This window comes from Accipiter gentilis, chromosome Z (assembly GCF_929443795.1).
Source record: "Accipiter gentilis chromosome Z, bAccGen1.1, whole genome shotgun sequence".
NCBI classification, from domain to species: domain Eukaryota; kingdom Metazoa; phylum Chordata; class Aves; order Accipitriformes; family Accipitridae; genus Astur; species Astur gentilis.
In genome coordinates this window covers 24,782,642-24,803,552 of record NC_064919.1, presented here as the reverse complement: position 1 = coordinate 24,803,552, position 20,911 = coordinate 24,782,642, and the positions used below count along the sequence as shown (strand labels likewise).

The 20,911-nt window shown below is 42.9% G+C and overlaps 2 protein-coding genes across 4 annotated transcripts in view; one reads left to right on the top strand and one right to left on the bottom strand.

Annotated features, from left to right (window-relative positions):
* APC (APC regulator of WNT signaling pathway) overlaps nucleotides 1-20,693 on the top strand; it is a 317,483-nt gene extending 296,790 nt beyond the window's left edge. Inside the window, exon 17 of the transcript XR_007505045.1 lies at nucleotides 20,678-20,693. The gene's annotated coding sequence lies outside the window, so the exon portion shown is untranslated. The remainder of the gene's footprint in view (nucleotides 1-20,677) is intronic.
* Nucleotides 1-20,911, bottom strand: part of MCC (MCC regulator of WNT signaling pathway) — a 220,625-nt gene that overhangs the window by 94,491 nt on the left and 105,223 nt on the right. The gene's annotated exons all lie outside the window — the stretch shown is intronic.

Genomic DNA, 20,911 nt, shown 5'->3' with positions numbered 1-20,911 from the left:
AATAATCCATTCGGTCCTGAGAAACTGAACACCAAGCACAGACTGAGGTACTGAGGGAAATTCAGAAAAAAAGCCAACAATAAGAAGCATAAAGCCACTGACCTGATTGCTTTGTGTGTCCATCTACCTACTCTCAGCTGCCATCTTCATCACAACAGTTCTGTACTTGCATGAGGCATGTGAAGTTGAGACGCATAATCTGGGTAAATGGCAAGGAGCACGAGCAGCTAATTCCAGGGTATGGACCCGAGGAGGAAATGCATTTTGGCCCACGAGAATTTAGATATGGAAGAATAAGAAAGGGATGTATATCGTTATTTTTTTCCAACTATATGATTTTGTTCAATTCCAACAATCTCCCAAAAGACATTTTGAGTTTCCGTTATTTACAACATGTTGAAGAGTCGGAAAAGGTTCTACACAGTAGTAGCAGACAAAGATACACACAAGGTACGTTGAGTACTAGTGTTAGGAACAGAACAGAGAGAAATCTTGCATTTGGTCCTCTTAATCTCTTGTCTTTAGAACATAAAAGTATATGTGAGAACAAAAAAAGGAAAAAAAGCCCAAGAAGAAATGAAAGTATAGAATTATTCTTACTCTAAAGCCTTAAAAAAAATATAACTTACATTTAGAACAAAGAAAACTTAACACCATAACTAGATTTATACCAACAGATCTTTATTACTGTATTACACCTCCTGCGCACAAGCTAATAGCTTCTCTTAAAATGTGTGTCTGGTAGGGATCCAAGAATTGTGCCTGAATTCCTTTGAAGAGTCATACTTGTCATAAACGCGAAACACTGTGGGAAAGCATGTAAACGCATTAACTGGATAGCCCAGTACAGTTTTGACTGGCATTCTTCTAATCTTGCTTTGGGTCAGCGTTATTTCTGGCTTGCCACAGAAGACACGGTCAGAACGCCTGCCTTTCTGATTCTCCCCCTCACGCCGCTGCAGGACAGCGAGTGAGTGACCGGCTGGGGGCTTGGCTGCCAGAGGGGGTCAACCCACCACAGTACTCTACAGCACTGAGCAACCCAGCAAGTTCCCAGCTGGGAGAATCTGTATCAGTCGCAGCACCTTGATCCTCGCCTTTCTTCCAGACACACCCCAAAGACTAATTGCATTTCGGTACATGACTACAATTAGAACAAAGAGGGCAAATGAGTAAGTAGAAGCAGAAAGTAACTAAGTCTAGCAACGTTTTTTTTAAATCTACCTAAATTTAAGAACCTAAAAGATGCGCTAATCCAGCCTGCTAAAATGAACTTTCCAAAATCTAAGTGAGATGTTATATAACTCACTGAAACACAGAAAAAAGTACTCTGTGCCAGAGGAGGAGACTTAACAATTGCCTAAAAATAGCTTTTAAAAAACGAGGGAGTTCACTTCCAAATGAGAGATTCTGACTTTGCTGCTTTCATGCTGGCTGTAATCCAACTCAGCAAGAAAGAGGTTTGCCTCTGCAGGTCTGACTAACGCGGAACTTATGTCAGAGAGAAGCAACTTGGAAAATAATCAAATACCGATCTGTTCCTTATTCTACAATGGCCAGAAAATGACTTATGGGTATAGCAGATGGGGGTCACGTGCACTGTAGCTTTTCAGAACTTGTCTGAAATGAGTTTCAGCACATCCAGAAAGTTCCTTCTGTTGGAGTGAAAACTGACAAAAGGCCACGGCCATAAAACTTCCTCCAGATTCTCTACAATTAAACCTCTGTTTTTTTATGGAAGCTCTAATGGAAGAAAAAACTGGACAAAAACAATAGCAAAGCTAACTGTCAAATCACAGAGGAAGCCAAGCAAACTCTGCTTAGGAAGCAAGCCCAGGAGATTCTGTGACCACAAACCTTGGTTCTTAGTCAAGAGCATGGAACTAGCCTGCAACAGTGGAACAAATTACCAGCATGAAGATCAAGGGGGCAAATGCTGTCTCCGTTGTCAGAGCACGGCATCCCTTTCTCCTCCTGAAAGGCTCCTCCAGAACAGAACAAGACTCTCTCAGCTGAGCTACTTCAAGGAAACACCTTTTTTCTCAGTCCTCACGACCATCCTTTTAGGAGTTGCTAGGAAAATCAATGGGCCACAGCTCCGGCCGAGTCCCTTGTCATCACCGTCTCTTCAAAGTGCATCTGCACCTTCATGTGCAGCATGCACAGATCTATGCTGCTACTCCGCACCCGCACTGTGTTTGAAGTCGCTCGTGCACCCTGCTATGTGCCTTCTGTCCACACCGCTAATAAGGAATGTATCAGCGACCTCTCTCTCTCTGCCAGATCTCCATCTCCCCTGCACTGGGACCGCTAGCACCATCCTTTGGGCAACGCTCATCAGCAAGACAGAAGGGCTAACTCTGCTTGCTTCACACTGAGATTCCTCCTGAAGCCTGTCATCTCCTGCTCTCCAGTGCTTTTCTTCATCGTTAAAGACCTGCTCTGTGCTTTGGTCATCTTGACTGTTCCCATAATTCCCCCAGCATACTTAAAATGCCATGGAAAAATGCTGCTGTCTTCCCAACCTGGCCTGTACCACCTCTCAAAACATCTCTGCTGTCTCTGTGGTGAATTTTTGACCCTGTCTTCACACAGGTGTTTTATGCAGGTGTTTATAGAGGTCCATGGGGAAAGGCTCACTTTTGCCTGTTTTTTGAATTACTGAAGCCATCCCCTAGAGGGGGAAACAAAGCTGTCGGGTAAGCAGGACTGTGACAGATTTCCCGAAATTTAAATCTGAAAATTAATAGTGCAAGAATAAATACGACATGCCCGAATTCTGAAAAGCGGAATGGCGACCCTAGTGAGAAATAAGCAAGTCTGCTACTTGGGCTGCCATCTCTCACTCTCGGCCTCTATGCTTATGCTTACCAGAGCACCCTGTCCACAGGGAGGCGAAATCTATCCCCTCTCTGAGTGACAGACGGTGTGAACAACTGGGTTGGGGATGTTAATAACAGACAGTCAGAGCATGTGAGCAAGTGAGAGCGTCAAGATGTGCACGCCTGCCTCTCCAGGCACGGACCAGCGTCCCACTGACAGCTGTAAAGCACACGATGAGTTCGGACAAGGAAGAGGAAGAATGCACAAGAGGAAGGTCTGTGGACACGGCTGAACATTTAGACCGCACACACTAGCCCTTGCTGTTCACTCTGCTATAATGTTACACAATGACAAAGGGATGGGAAGGGAGGTCTCCAATAGCAACAATAATGTGTGTATTTTGGCTGGAAACAGAGGATTTACCACACTGGATCAGAAAAGCAACCCATCTGAGGTGTTGTCTTCTGCACTGATTAAAATCCTGCATTTTGGAGGAAACAAGGACAGTAAAATGTATGTAGTTAATGAAATACTCTGCATGGAAGATTAAAACTATTCCTTATTCCCTACTGTATTTGGGCTGAGGTAATCTGTGCCACATCATCTTCTAACACTGAGCAAGATTAGACAATGTACTGGTAAAAACAAAACCTCCAGAGTCCTGTCTATGCAACAGCTGCCCTTGTGATAGCAATGAAGGAAGTGAATAATGCATTTGAACTTCTGTCGCAATAGTAAGTGGCAAATGGTGAATGTGACTTCTTTAAGTACAGAGCGGCGAAAGGCACTGTATCCATCATACCTCCCATTCTTACTCAAAGCTTGGAAAGACCCTCCTTTAACAGGAGGAAAAGGAACGTAGCAAAAAGACAGGTGGTGGCTTCTTCTCTAGGTGTAAAGTTTTGGTGTATACCGATTTGTACAGGATGGATACAGTGCTAATCTAATGTAAACCAGCCCAAGCACCTCCAAAAGGAAGTGGAAAAAAGAAAACAAGCAAACAAGGTTGGACACTTTGAAAGGCCTACACCAACAAAATAACAAGCTAGGCACAAAACAAAACAAGAACTGTTTGCAATGTTACTTGGACAATGCCAGAGAAACGTACAGCGAAAGGGAAGGCTGCTGTAGATCTTTCTCTTATTGTAACTGCTAAAAAGCCTTTAAACCTGAGAACCAGGCGGGGGGGGGGGGGGGGGGGGGGGAAGTGGGTTTTTTTTTAAAGCATAGATATCTTTGGAAAAGAAAGATTCTTTGGATTTCCCAAGAGCATGTTTTAGAACACAGCTCCCTCCCAACTTCCTCAACAACAGGAAAGTAGCTAAGCCACAGGGAAGTAAATGGAGAAGAGGATCCTGTACTATAAATCCTTTCTGCCTTGTCTCAGCCTCCCAAAGCAAGTAACGACTATTTAACAAAGCAGAGGCAGCGCCTGCAGCACTCTTCAGAAGCACTGGCCAACTCAAAGTGAAAACTGAGGTTTAGAAGCAGTCCTGGATGTAGCACAGGCAAGTTCATTACTCCTAACACACAGACAGAGGGAAAGAGTAGAATGGACTGCCCTTTTCTACCTTCTTTATTGTGGACTTGGTAGCAAGAACTTTTCCTGTTTGAGCAAATCATGTACAACTCCTCCCCTTCCTACACCTGCTCCGGTTCTCGTGGGCTCTGTGGCTGTCACAACAGCACTAAATTTGAGAGGGTTCCAGGAATTTTCGCCATTGCCCTTTACGCCCTTTCTCATAAGATGGAAATAAAGAAAATATATTACGGGCTGCTAGGGCTTACCTGTACTAGCATGCACAAGAGCTGACTGGCAAGGTTCGCTTTGTTTTCTAGTAAAAGAATGTAATGTATGCAAAGATGTGGAAGCAGGTTAAGGCTGTAACAATAGCTGTTATACGATGATTGAGATTAAAGGGAAATGCTTATTGAAAAATAAATGCTATGGTTTTTATCAGGAAACTTTATTACCGTTATCTGTTGCAACAGACCATTTCGCATAGGCCCTGCTACACACAAGAAAGTACCTATGCAGTCTGGTCCAAAAGAGTTTATGCTCTGGATAAGAATGTGCAGAAATTAAATTTCCCTCAAATGCAGTGTATTCAGCTGTGTGGTCTAAATGCTAACGATAACTGTAATTAAGTATTATCTCGTATTTTTTTATTTGTCTCTAGCTCTTCTGTACTGCCAGGTAGGTTCACATCAAAACACCATTTACAACCAACCCGCATCTGGCATTCCAGTAAATGTACTGACGTGAATTAAAAGGCCTAACAACTGAAAACAGGTTTATTCTTGCAGCCGACCTCTGCCACGTTTCCAGCTGGCAATGCAAGTACAATGCCGATCAAAATATAACGGTATAAATTCTTTATACTTAGGTAGAATTTGGTAAAAAGCCATTTTAAAACATTGTCAACACCATAGTCACTGCAATGGGTACACAAGTGCAGGCAGACTTTGTTAACAAATTACTTTAGAAAAAAGACATTTTTAGTGAAGGAGTTCAGGATGCTGTATATATTTCCACTACATAAGCGCTGCAAATATTTTGTGAACATTTTATATAAAATAAGCTTGTTAATTGTTTCTCTTGTATTAGTTGTGGGGATGGAGGCAATTAAAAGCTATGGAGAAGCTTTCAGACCAAAGGAACGAACACGCTTACTATGACATGAGGTTTTGTTTGGTTTGTGTTCTGAGAACACAAAGCTTCCCCGTAACTCTCTAGACCCTTCGCTGACACAAGCTTCCTCGTGAGTCAAAATTCTTCCTCATCTTTTTTAAGTTTCAACGGTCAGCTCAGTCACGCAATTCATCTCACCTGTATGTCCAACACAGGACCTCCTTCCGTTCTTTTGCTGGAGCTCCCATTCCCAACATCTCACCTGTCTGGTATCCTCATATCCGGGCCGCTTAATTACCACCCAGCGCCACCTCTCCCTGGAACCTACCTCCACCTCTGAAATGCACGGCCGCGATCCCCGCACGCAACTCAGGCAGGGAGTTTGCAGGACCGCTCCCAATCCTTCCTGAGGTACTCGGTGAGCTCATTACTCACCCCCACGTTCACGCGAACATATTTACAGCGCAGAAAAAGACGAGAATCGTGTTTTAAGTCGCTGCTCCTGCCAGTTAAGATCACGCAGGGATTAAACACGCCCGACGGGTACGCACTTACTATCCACAGCCCGACGCTTTTGTGTCCAAACTCAGATTCAAAAGTTTCGTTCACGCAGGCTGGCCCCTGCCCGAGGTGCCCCGAGTCACCTGTCCCGCTATAAACCAGGGGGAAAACAGCTTCAGCTGCAGGAAAGCGGGGGGCCGGCCACGGAACCCGCGCCCACTCGCCGCCCACCTTCTCTCTTGCTGCCTCCCCCGGGTCTCTCATCCTCAGCGCTGCGGCGGACGCAGCCGCCGGACGAGCGCCCCGCGGCCGACAGCCCACAAGCACGCCGCCCGCCCCCCAGGCTGGCCCAGCGCCCCGCGGCCCCAGAGGAGAAGCGGCGGGTCAGGAAGAGCGCTCCGCGGCGCCCCGTGATGTCACCGCAGCACGACGCTGAAGCTAAGTGAAGTTGTGCGGGGGGACCGACCGGTGGAAATAAGGATGCCTCGGCATGCTGCCCTCGTGTCCGCAGAGCCGCCACACGACACGGCGGCTGCCCCGTCCTAGGTTTCAGGGGAGAAATAAATCTGTAGTAAACTCACCCAGAACACACAGTTCGCTGGGGCTTGGTTGGGTTTTTTTTCCTCTTCTTTACCGCGAGCTGTGTTTCTGGCAGCGGGTCTCCTCCTGTCCCCTGCACGACCTGAAGGTGACTGACCGAAGCCCCAGGGAGGCAGGCAGCACCACCCCCCCCCGAGCCCTGCCTGCCGCGCACAACTCCCCCCCAGTCCTCTCCAGAAAAAACCCTATGCACAGCTAGTTGTTGTTTCAGCAGCTGTGTGCTTCCTCTGGAAAGGCTTTCTTCTTCATGTGCGCGGGCACGTATGCGTATACATGCTCGGGAGAGGAAGGGGCAAGAGCGAAATGCCCTGGAAGAGAGGAGTGGCCAGTCCAGCAGCAACTGCTCCTTCAAGCGCACCCCGAGTAAGTGCCACGCTGCCCAAACGGCAGCGGAGTTGCCTCCTTCAAACAGGACGAAAACCTCCTCGCGCTCTACCCCCTCCTTCGGCTACAAACCTCTGGCTACCCCGTACCCAGTATGGACCAGCTTGAACACCCATCAACACATCTCTCACCAAGGACCTGCAAAAGCACGTCAAGTCCAACACCAGAGAGGCGCTTCACGTAATCCTGCGGTTTTGGCCATTCTTTTCCCGCAGTGCCTTCCGGCGTGGCCTTCCGTATTCTGCAGATACTTATTCCTGCTTCGTTTACAATTTGTACAGAATGTCACAAAATGCAAAGGAATACTGATTATTTGTGAGAATTTCTGCTTTCCTGTTTCTTTATGAAAGCTCCTTAGCCGCATGAACAGGAAACCTTGTGGTAATCAGCCTCCTCCCTTTTGTTAAAAACACTGATGCTGACTGCCTGGGAAGCAAAAACAAAGCCATCCTGAGTTCAAAGGCATTTCTGCGTTCCTGTTGTTTCTCTGACAATGCTATGTTACGGGAGCAGCCAGGTTTTTTTCCAATAGCAAAGCAGCAAACTGCACTTTAAAAAAAAAACCACATACACAACGAACAAAGCTCCTCACATCTGCTTCTGAAGAACAATGCCCTTACCTTAATAATGAACTGCTTACTTGTCCCATTAGCAGTGAACAGAGCACCTTACATCTAACAAACTCTGCAATTTTTTAATCAGTGCAGCTTAGTGAAGCACTAGCTGCTTTCCCACCCTCGGTCTCTGCAGCATAGGAAGCATCTCAGCTTCAGTCTTCTCTCTGAGTCGATCCCCCTGCTCTCAATCAGTATATGATGAACATGTGACAGCAGGACTTCTCCATCGAGACTCATCCTCATATCAATAAGAGCTTTCAGGATGTCCCAAACCACAGATTACTTCACGTCTCAATGGTACTTTGCAGACCTTGTCTGGAGGCTGGAGAGTGTTCCCCTTGCATATCACATTTCCAGCTTAGCAGCTGATTTATTTGCAGGTGCTCACATTTGTAGTAAATTTCCGAGTAACAAACCTACAATAAAGCATGCATATACACCAACAGAGGACAAAACACTCTACAATTCAACCCAAGATTAGAAATCACAGGTCAGAAACAGAGGAGAAAGGGAAACTTACTATTTTACTCTAAAGACATGCATATTCATCTGGTTTTGCAGCGCTAAATACCACTTCGACAAAACACTACTACATTATTTAATAAGCCAAACTAAAACACACAATCTTTCCATATAAGGGGCATCCAGAAAGTACTATAAGAAGTGTAAAAGCACACAGGAAGATACTCTCCTTTTCTGTCAAGTGTTTGAGTTCTTAAACCCAAATATATAATTGTCATCATCATTAATGAAAAAATAAGAAACCATGAAAACATGACGTATACAAGATGATCCTAAAGCTCAGCAGAAGATGAATAAAACAAATATATATCATTGTCAATACTCAGCTTACAAATGTCACCACGCTAAAATTCCTTCCAAATAAAGTTCTGGGTTGCAGATCCTAACAACACAGCCAACTTCAGTACATTGCAATGTAGACTGTCATATTACTATCCACATATGATCCTTTGCATTTGAAAATGCACATGTTATTTGTCACTGGTGCTTGCAAGCCATTTCTAGAAAGGCAACTAACCAGTGGTCAGACTAGTATTTTTTGTCTCTTTCCCTATGGTTTAGCACAAAAACATCACAAAGCACTTTCTTATGGAAGGAAGCCACTCCAAAAGAGTTGGTGATTTGCAAGAGAACGCCCATCTCTTGCACAAATCATCACCCAAAAAAATCTGCATTAATTGGCACTACGTGGCTGGATGATAAATTTCATCACAAGTTTGGTTTGAATATGAATGACAAATTTCAGTTCTGAGCTATTTTACTGAAAACTGAATTCCCTAAATACATACACTTGCATATACGAAAGTTAGAACGCTGGAATACGTGAATACTTTTGTACAGATACATGCTCCTTTTTATAAGCAGTAATTTGGAAATTTGATTGAACATCCTGACGAAAATTAAATTTTGTTCACTACTGCAAGATTAGCAACATATTTAAACAAAACTGAATTATTTGACAATACTTCCATAACTAATGGCTGTTAGCTGTCTTGAGTGACATGGAGCTTCCTTGGACAGACTGTTTTCAGAGCTTCTAACCTCACCTACCAGGTGAATGGCACTGGCAGTCATTCTAGGTTTATCTCTCCGAGTCATTGTCTGCATATACATTCTACAACAGTCTTGCCTTGCAAGCTTTTACCATTACATGATTTAAAAAAAAAATAAATATGGCTCATGTTATCCATGTAATCCTGCTGTTCTACTGTGCCGGTATTACGGGCACAGGTATATCTCCATTCTATTCTTCATAATTTCTCTGTAATTGCTCTGTTCCAAAGCTGTTTCAGACTCTGCCCCTGCCCCAAGTGCCATACCACCATTGAGCTGTGCATTTGTGATGCATGCCAACTTGTGCTTCCAATTCCCTTCATCATAACTGATACCAGCATGCCTCTGCAACCCTGAGGAGCATTTCTGGATTCATCATCAAACTGTGATATTTTAAAAGGTGTGCAACTTCTAAGGATTTATTTGCTTCATGCACTTGTGTGCTAAAAAGCTTCCTTCCATTTCCTCCCCTCCCGTCTTTTGTGCTATAAATAAATAATAAAAAACCCAACTGAAATCAGCTGGATAAAGTTGCTTAAACTGCTTCCTAGTAACTAAAGTGAAAAACTCTCTGATATCCTCATTTAAATGTATCCTCAAAGACACAAGGTGCTCTGACCAACACGTTGACATCATCAAAGCCCTTTCATAAAACTGTTTTGCAAGAATCTTCAGACCAGCAGTAGGTGCTTCTGACAATGGTTTATGCCACCAGGAACAACCAATTCTCATACTATCAAAAGGAACTTCTGAAGGAAAATGGTAAAAACTTCGCACTTACAATACAATGAAACGGCCAAAGCCAATGAGCGCGCAAGCGTGTGGGTTATGGCAGACCAGCCTCTGAAGCACTCATATTTGGAAAATACTTGACATGAGACACAGACAGGCATCCTGCCAAACAGTAATGATAACCCTAAAAGCTGTAAGTAGCTATAACCACCTCCTCACTTACCCAAAATATATCCGTTTACAGCTAACAAATACGTAAAATAGTAATACCAGAGTAATCCGTGGGCACCTTGCAGATATGGTAAGCTCAAAAACAGCCTCTCTAGCAAATCTTTTTTACTTTCAGCCTTTAAACCTCCTTCCTGTTCTTCTAAAAGCAAACTGGGATTCAAAAAGATTTTTTAATCCTTACTTTTTAAATCTGTATTTTTGTTTCAGAGAAACTAAATCAATATCCAGCCAAACCACACCAAATACCCAGCCAAACCATATAAACAAAACCAGCAAGGGGTGTCAGAGAAAAATACAATAAAAGCAGCAGTTCTATACATAAATTTCCTTTGGAAAGGTTGCAACATATTCCTCAGACAATAATCAGAAAGATGTGCTGTTGTACCAAAAGCTGGTGTTATGCCCAGTGCTCCTGAATTACATTAGAACAGTTAGCAGCTTCATCTGACCTATTTATGTTCCCTCTTTTAATGGGCATAGCTGATTCCAGAGAAGAGCTATGCAGACCATCTGTCAGAAAGACATTTAAAAAAATGTTTGGAACATATAAAAGACAACAGTGAGTGCAGTATTTATTAATTCTTCCATTAAAAATAAGACTTCTCAGTAATTTTTTAATGAGCTTTGTTGAGTAAAATTTATATATCATCTCAAATGCAGTATTTGTCTGACTGACAGACTCATCATCCTATCCCAGACCCTGCAAAGAAAGGAGGGAAATCTACAGTTACCAGCAAACTAATTAATATTACATGACAATCTCTCTATCCATAGCAACTCTACCATTTGAATTGCTCCAAATAAAACCAAGTATTCTAACAGACAGATAAATTGGGTCAGGGCAGTAAGTACAAAGAGTGGTGCTGACTGAAACATTATTAAAATGGGAGAACTGCTCTGACATACATCCCAGTCTTGTCCTTCTTTGAAAATCATGACTTCCCTTCCCTTCTTCAGAAAGCCTGGCAAAACAATTATTTCTGGGAAGCAGTGAACTCAGAGAAAGGAGAACTTTATATCTCACTAACACAACCGACAGCACTGCAGTAACATTAACCAGTTCAATACAACCAACAGATTTTAATCTGCAGAACTAAAAATTTATTTATATTTATGTAAGCTAAAAAAACCAAACCACCTCCCCCCCAACTTTTTCAACAATTAGTTTCTTCTTTTGTATTTTTATATATGTACATTTATGTAACAGCATTTACATATTTCATGCATACAAATTCTGTGTCAAAACCTAGCCTTTTATCTCTCAGTAATTCTCATGCAAAGAGTGTTAAACTTTTGCTACCCAGGCCTTCAGATTTGCCCTAAGATTGCATGCACAGGTAAATTCATGCCTGTAACCAGCACTTGTGAAAATGAAGGGAGAGGTGAAGATTTACCAGAACAAGTAAAGGGCTGCTTACAGATATCTGAAGTGCAAAAAGGCATTATTTTCAAGAATACCAAATACATCCGGTTGAACCAATCTTTTGGCCAATCCTGACCTGTACTTTGAAATCCCAATGCTGGAAACAGACTAAATGTTCATTTGAACGCAGCCAACATCATACAAAAGGCTGTCAAGCAACAGCAGTTTACTGCGAGCTGACCCATCTACTTTGTCCGTAATTCTGCACTGATAACATAATAATATATAATAACATGTTATATAATATACATAATATATAACATACAGAATAATAACATAACTCCGCATAACACACAATTCTGCATTGTGTGTTTTATTATTCCTGTTTCTAAACCTGAGCGATGTGCTGCCTCAGTTTAAAACAGGTTCTATCGATTTAGCTGAAGTTAGCCAAGAATGCCTGAATTTCTAATTCAAAACTCCTTAATTTTCAATTCCCCTCTCTCCCCCTGAATTAACTCCATGTCACCCAAGTATATAATTTTTAAAGATCCATTTTGCTTACCACATTGACCTGTGGGAAAGCTCTTCATGCCCTGGAAAACTGGCAGCTCTGTTACAGTGTGAGCCACATACGGATGCAAGCCGATTTGGGTGTGTCGGTGATAAACAAGTATGGACAGTGATCGCATGGAACAACTGGTTGCATTACAGCCACAGAATTTAAAACCAGAAGAAACAGTGATGATCTAATCTGACCTCCTGCATAACACAGGTTGTCTCACCCCACCTAGCAATTACCTGCCTCTGTGACAAGCTTGATATGGTAACTCACCAACACTGGTTTTGCCAGATCCGTTTTGAAACAGTCACCTACAATGCTAATTTGAAGCATGCTGCGTCAGGCAGGTTCTGCACCTCCCAAACACGCTTCCCAGAAGACGGAGGGGGTGTCCTCTGCTGGATCCAGAGATACTGCCCTATGTTACCACCCCACAGTTGTGCTGACAGAGCAGTCCTTTGCTAACTTGCACAAAGCAGCCGAATTAGCTCACCCTCCAGAAGAGCAGTCATCTGTCTAGCGTCTCATGGAGTACATGCACTGGATGCAACACCCAGGCATTAGCACCAACAGCTGCGACTGTCCGGCCAGCAGCTGTCCAGACAGCAGATAAGGCCAAATGCACTGTTTTAGCTCAAGGACTTGCACCCCACCTTAGGGTGAGCACCTGGAGATGACCCAAGGCAGATCTGTTGCATGACTTCAGTGGCTTCCACAAGCCTTGTGAGAGCAAGGTATCCCACAGCTGTAACACCTAAATGAAAACAACCTGAGCAAAACATTTATTCAACTTCTAATTGGTTTTGGCATTGTCAAATAAATTATTCAGACATGCTAGCAGACACCTACTCTTTCAATACAAACATTTTAGTAAGATTTATGTTGCAGGTATGTTTTCTAAGTACAAAGACATTTTTGTGTCACAGAGACAAAACCAATTAGATTGACGAGATAAAATTATTTCAGGTTTTCATATTCTTCATTAAATTAGGTTTTGTACATACCTAATATCTTGTATGATTATTTCAACCAATTTGTTTGACAGCCTGAGCCCATATACAGAAATATATTTAAAATTGAGTTTCAAACTCTTGCTTTCTTTAGAACACAGGATTTTCCAGTGAATCAATTTAGTTGTTATATTTTACAAAGCTAGAAGATTTTAAAAGCTTTTTTTTAAAAAAAAAAAAAAAAAAAAAAAGTCATACATTCCTTATACACATGGGCATTCAATTGCTGAGAAAACTCTCCCACAAAAACATTTGCCTTCTGACTGCAACCTACACTTTTTCTCTGCTCAGGATTCGCTCCTCAGTATTTATCATGAGTCAAAACAAAGGAAGATAACCAAAGTAGACTACCTCAGAAATCTGTCTTGAAGTTAACTATCTCTCCTGCCCTTTCAAGTGCAGTAGTGATCAGCATATCAAGCATTAGACAGAAAGGTTTTGCGTACTGTATCTATCTTCCTAGTCATTTCACAAAATAAAAACTGTTTGGAAGAGCTGCAGCACTACAACTTGCTTGGACTACAACAGCTGAAGCACAATTAGAGTTAGAAAACCCACAGTGCTGTAACTGCACCTTTCAGCTCTGTGCACCTTCTCCTTCTGCCTCCTCAGGTAACAACAGCTTAACTGTACTGTTACAGAAAAGAGGTTTTTCTGATTGTTTTTTCTTCTGTTGCTATATGAACTAGTGAGTTAGCTAGTATATTCAATTCTGCTTCATTTATCACTAACAAAACCGCCAATCAAGTTCTAAAAGCAGAATTATTTCCACAAGATACAGAACGAAACTACCATCTGCCTTTTACATTCCACATTTTCTTTTTTGAGTTATGCACATGGTCTAGATGTTTAATACCAATGCAAAGATAAAATCCTTAACAAAATACAAGGGCTTTTCTGTTTTACTGATGTGTAGGTATTTTTTTTGGCAGCTTCCAACCTGACACCCGTCATACTGAGGGACACAGTGTTTCAGGTCTCTGTATTCTGGAGATGCTTCTGCCTAATCCCTGTTCAACATCGGACTCAGTCCACCATAACTTTTCGAAGAACATTTTCAGCGTTTATCAGAGACACAGTCAACTCCTAAGTGTATAATATAATTGCAAGTGTATAAACTAAAGACAACTGCTGTGTTTGTTCTTTCCCAAATACAGTAATCCTTTAGGGAAAACACTCAGCATAAAATATTTTACGCATGAATACAATTTTCATGCTTTCAATTTTTATATAAAAATACAGAGACAGAGAGCGCGAGAGCACGTAATCCTTCAGCAAACAGAGATGTGGTTTTATGGGCCAACAGGCAATATGGCTTGAGGGAGAAGTTTCCAGCAGAATGCTCTGATCACAGGTCAGTGATTTAGTTGTAAAAAGTTATCCAAGTATTCTTCTGGCTTCTCATTTTTAAAATCCTATTAAGTTATACTGACTCCATACTTCCATGATATCACACTGTTTTCCACATTTCAGATGAGGAAATAGTTTTAAATAGATGCACAGTTGAAAAAGCAAGGTTGTGTGGATGTCGGTATCGCCATCCTAACCAGAAAAAAGATGTGGTTTAGTGTTCAGAAAACTTGGCATATCACAACTCTCGCACTGAAGTTTTTATTTATCACTGGATAAACCAGGTAAAGTGGATTATAGCAGATGATTTCAGGGGTTTAGCTCAGCTGTTGTGAAAACAACCTTGTGTCCTCTCCATTAGGAATTCATAATGAAATACAAAAACATTTCTTGTTGTAACAAAAACTGCAGCTGTATCCTTTCCGAACTGTGAAAGGAGGGCAGGAGGCATGGCCAATGGCACTGACTCACGCTGCCAGGAAGAGTTAGACAGTGCAGCTGAAGCAGTTCTTCCCTCTAGCCGACCTCTCCGATTACCTCCAGAATACATACTTCTTCCTGAGCCATTGCAGCTCACAGCCATCACCACCAAGTATGAACCATTCGCGGCTTCTGGCTGCATCACTGTGTAACAATGCAAACGATGTGGCTGAGAAGCCCAACTGACGTCCAGCTGAGCCAGACCGCTTACGGACAACAGCAACCTCAGAAAGGCAGTTAACAGCAGCTGGACAATCTCAGCCCAAAAGCATGACTGAGAGCTCAGAATAATTTCTTTTAAAAATGCTTTTGACTTTCCCCCAAGAGGTTTGCATACTCTGTGTGCAGATATATATCCACTATATGCATATATATTAAGAACAGATCAATTGGTCTGCTCAGGTGTGAGATAAAATAGTAATGAAGTAAATTTTACACTTGCATTTTTCAGTATCAGATGTGATGCTTACACTCCTACGGTTACTGAAAAGTGCAATCCTCATAGCTTCTGTACCTGTTTCAGATCAGTTATACTTCTGTTGTGTAAGCGTCACAGAGGTAACGGATTTTAGGCTAAATTTAATCCTAGATCAAAACCATTAATGTGTCACCCAAAACTATTATTGCAAAAATATTTCCTTATTACAGATAGCCCCATTTTAAAGTCAATTTCTCAGTGGTGTCACAAAATTATTCCCTATTACACTGTTACGTGAGTACAATTACTGTTACAGAGAGATCTCCCCACCAATTTTCTTATGTTCTCTCAAAACTTTCCCAGAATTATTTCAGTACTTCCATCCACGTAAAACAGATTTGTCTGCACATGCACTAAACACTTAGACACACCCTGGCTCCTGAACACATTTCCTCCAATTAGTAGTCATATTAACCTTACTTCAGAATATTTTAATAAGCAAGTATTTAGAGAGTCATGTCCCCCTCTATCACTAGCCTTCATCTAAAAACCCATCGTGGTAACCTCTCCTCAGCTCAACAGGGGGGGAAAAATGTAACAAAGGGCTCGTGGGTTGAGATAAGGACAGGGAGAGATCACTCAACAATTACTGTCACAGGCAAAACAGACATGACTTGGGGAAAATTAATTTACTGCCAATCAGAGTAGGATAATGAGAAATAAAAATAAATCTAAAAAACACCTTCCTCCCTCTTCCCAGCTCAACTCCACTCCTGGTTTTCTCTGCCTCCTCCTCCCAGCGGCACAGGGGGACGGGAATGGGGGTTGGGGTCAGTTCATCACACGTTGTCTTTGCCGCTCCTTCCTCCTCAGGGGGAGGACTCCTCACTTGTCCCCTGCTCCCGTGTGGGTTCCCTTCCACAGGAGACAGTCATCCACGAACCTCTCCAGCATGGGTCCTTCCCATGGGCTGCAGTTCTTCACAAACTGCTCCAGCATGGGTCCCTCCCATGGGCTGCAGTCCTTCAGGCACAGACTGCTCCAGCATGGGTCCCCCATGGGGTCACAAGTCCTGCCAAAAAACTTGCTCCAGAGCGGGCTCCTCTCTCCAGGGGGCCACAGGTCCTGCCAGGAGCCTGCTCCAGCGTGGGCTTCCCACGGGGTCACAGCCTTCTTCAGGCACCCACCTGCTCCGGTGTGGGGTCCTCCCCAGGCTGCAGGTGGAGATCTGCTCCACCGTGGAGTTCCATGGGCTGCAGGGGGACAGCCTGCCTCACCAGGGTCTTCCCCATGGGCTGCAGGGGAATCTCTGCTCCGGCACCAGGAGCACCTCCTCCCCCTCCTTCTTCACCGACCTGGGGGTCTGCACGGTTCTTTCTCTCACAGGTTCTCGTTCCTCTCTCTGGCTGCTGTTTCTGTACCCGCTGCAACTTTTTTCCCTTCTTAAATCTCTTATCCCAGAGGTGCTACCACTGTCACTGACGGGCTCAGCCTTGGCCAGCGGCGGGTTCATCTTGGAGCTGGCCGGTATTGGCTCTGTCGGACATAGGGGGAGCTTCTGGCAGCTTCTCACAGAACCCACCCCTGTAACCCCCCCTGCTACCAAAACCTTGCCACGCAGACCTAATACACACCCTCACAGGGAAAAAGTGTTTCCTGATGTTCGGCAGGAACCTCCTGTGTTTCAGTGTGTGCCAAAGCTGTCAGGAAGAATGCTGAGGTAATGCAGTATGGTCTCCAGTGAACTACAGACGTGCAATATTGCAAAGCTGTATCTGAGTAATATCATAGCTTACAAAAAAGGGGGGAATTAACATTAAAAACTCCAATGTTAATAACTGGTTCTGGTTAGAGGCTTTTGGCCATCACCATATACAGACTGCAGATACTGCAGATGCAGCAAATAATTTTCCACCTTTTAAAAATCTTTAGAGTGAAAAGGTGTGTTCTTTTTATTCTGTTTTAATGAAAGTGACAGTGAAGCACTTGCAAGTCCAACCCATAACCCCTTTTTATGCCTCTATCTGTAGAGTCAGAACACAGACATGCTCTGTTCCCCCAAAAGGTGGAACGAAACACATTTTATTAAACAGGAAAACGTCTATCGGGTTGTTGTGGTTTAACTCTGGTAGGCAGCTAAGCACCACACAGGTGCTTGCTCATGGGACACGGTAAGAGAAAGGAAGAGTAAAAGCAAGAAAACTTCTGGGTCAAGATAAGAATTGTTCAATAAGTGAAGAAGTGGAAGAAGAGAGAAAGAAAACAGAACTAAACTAAGTGATGCAAAGGCATTTGCTCACCATCTCCCACAGGTAGACCAACGCCCAGCCAGTTCCCAAGCAAGAGATGGCTAACCCCCTCAAATCCCCTTCTCTTTCTTCTTACTGATGAGCATGATGGTATATGGCATGGAATCTCTCTTCGGTTAGTTCAGGTCACTTGCCTGGTTGTGTCGCCTCCCAACTTCTTGTGCACCCCCCCCAATCAATTCACTGGGGGCGGGCAGAGTGAAAAACAGAAAACCCCTTGACTCTGTGCAAGCGCTGTTCAGCAACAGTTAAAACATTACTGTGCTATCTGCACTGCTTTGGTTAGAAATCTAAACCAGCACCATATGAGCTGCTATGAAGAAAATTAACTCCATCCCAGCCAGGCCTAGTATAAGAATGAAAAATTAATGCGGATGAATCACATGCTAAGACAAGAAAAAATACCTCTAACTGTAAAATAAAATAAGGAGGAAATGTTAAGAAAATCTGTTTCAAAAATGTTTCTGGTAAAAATGATTGAACAAACACAAAACCCAGTGTGCTAATCTGAGGGTGAGGCTATTACATGATAACTAACTCAGGTCTGCAAAGATGTTAGTGAGCTAAAAATAAAACAAAGATGGGTGGCAAGGACAATCTACAGCTGCAACAAGAAAAGTAATTAGACTATAAAAGAGCTTACTGTTAAGGAAATCCTGACTCTTAAGGAAAAAGAAAATCAAGGACTGACTCTTCACTGTCTCATAATACAAAAATAAAGTTGTGACACCGGAAACGACCAGATGCCAGGTTCAATACAAACAAAAAGGTACCTTCACACAATGTGCCACCGGGCTTTGGGACCACTGCTCTGACATGTTGTTGATATTTTCAGTTTACATGGATGCAAAGAACTAACAATTCCATTAATACACAAAAAATCCTTCAAAAACCATTAAGCAGAACGGCCTACCCCTAAAACAGAAAGTCCCATGCTGAACACAGTTGGCGGGACACGGCAGTACCTCACTGCCTTACTTTTGAACAAGCATCTATTCTCAACCACCATCTGAAGCCAGACCACGGGGTAGGTGGACTCCTGGTCTGATGTCATACGGGCTTCTCGCTTACATATGGCTTAAGAAATTATCTTCTCATTTATCAATTTAAATTTTACAACTCCCCAAAGCTTGTTTTCCTTTAAAGATTTTCCATTTCAACATGGAGCTGTTTGGTCCCACTCCCACAAGGTTGTTTCCAGACCCTCACAGTGTGTGCAGCTGATTGATTCAGCCCAGATAGGACCCAGTGCCTTGCAGGCAGAAGAGCATAAGCCTTCAGAAGCAGAGCAGCCACTAGTGAAACAGAACTCTCCTCTCAGGACAGGAAAGTGCTAGCCCTGCTCCTGCTTTCTGCCCAGAGCACTCCACCTCCTCACCCATGCCAAATCGTTCGGCTTGTACGCCAGCTTGTTTTGCTGCTGCCTGAGTGCGCAAGAACAATTTATTTACTTCACTTCCCCTCAAATTCATTGCTGCTTGTTTTCACTAACACCAACAAACACCAGGGAGATAGTGGCTGAAAAGGAAAAGAATCTGGAAGAGCACGAAGCATAATAGGAAAAGGAGAGGAAAACAGATGGAGAGAGGTTATTTGGGAAATTGAAGCTGAGGACTGGAAGTGCAAGTCCAACACAGTACAGCAGAAGAAGCAGGTGATGAGATCAGTGATCAATCAGCAAGGAGCACTTTAAGCATATACACTGAGGTTTTACCAAGGTATTTGGGGGATTTAGGTAGCCAAACAGCACATAAGTTTAGTAGTAAACACTAAGGGAATGGCAAAAAAAGTAGTTTTAAAAGGAGGATTTTCCTTCAGGAGAATGCAATACAGAGCAGTTAGCAGAGACTGCAAAACATGGAGGACAAGATTAGGATTTCTGACAAGTTTAAAATCCTTGAAGCTGGGATCACATCATCATACAGGTTTCATACATCAAATCAGCCAAGAATGCAGTGTGTCTAGGAAGAAAGGACAGCTTATTTTAAACAACCTGCATTTGAGACAATGCAGAAAACACTGTGGGAGCAAAGAGAGGACACATGAGCAGCAGAGGTATTTCCATATAGCTGCAGTCTCAACTACCACTTCGGTGATGGTATCAGATTAAACCATCCAGTGAACATTACAGGAGAGGGAGCTTTGTGCCTACAGAAGCAAAGTGTTCACTGGTATGCCAAGAATGGTACCGCTTATTTCCACTGCCAAAGAAGCCAGGGTTGCAAAGGAGAACCTAATCTAAAGAGGTAAAGGACAAATTCTGCGCGGGGCTCTCTCTAGAGCAGCTCAGCAGCATAAGCAGAGGTATGAAGGCTAGTGAATAGGAGTACAATGCCCTTCACTCCCAGTTAACGAACAAGGCCGCCAGGACTACTGCTCCTGCTATCAGCAACATTTGGTTGTTCTCTGTTTATATCACGCCCTGATGAGATCAGTATTGTTAGAACTACTCCTATAAGAAAGGATTAGGGCTGAAATGTGAGACTTGATTAGCATGGACAGGTAAGCTATGTAACAGCACTGTGAATCCATACAGTTTAGACCCCAGTCAAAATTCAGCCCAAAGAGCATTTACTGAAAGCTAGATCTCTACACTATTAAACATACAAGACCTAGACAATTTATCTCTACCAAAAAAATTAAAGTCAATTTTTCTTCATGTGTGTAGCAGTGCATCAGTAGAATTTTAAACATTGCATGAACGCTATGTCATTAAAAGAGTTTCCACCCTGTGACAGCAGCAGTGATCCACTAACACTAAACAACAGCACTCAAGTGAGAACAGAAGGATCCTTCAATCAGTGGCCAGCAGCATGAGATACCAGAAGTGTGAATGCCTTTGTTTCCATTTATCTAGTTATCCATTTCTCTCTGCACATCCTTCCCAAATAAAGCAAAGGACAATGTCTTCAAAATGACTCAAAGAAGACAATATGCTACCAACTTTTATTCAGAAACATTCAAAATGTGGAGGATTGAGCCAGACATGCTGGCAGAACCCTCTGTCGGCAATGAAGGTTTTCAAGCAGAAACAGAATGAAGTCTCTTTCAAAAGAAGGAAATACTTGTCCATAACGACAATCTGTAAAGCTCAAGGGAAAAACAAAACTAGCACAGAGATTTTTGCTGATGGTCTCATGTGATAACTCAAGACCACAGGCATAATTTACCAGCCTTAATATAGCTAACAATTAAAAGCATTTTGTGTATGAAATACTATCATCTGTTGCCATCCGACACTGAGGGGACAGACCGGTTCTTTTAGGGATCCTTGGCAGAATGATGATGGCACTAAATTGTAACAATATTATGATTAGTATAGCA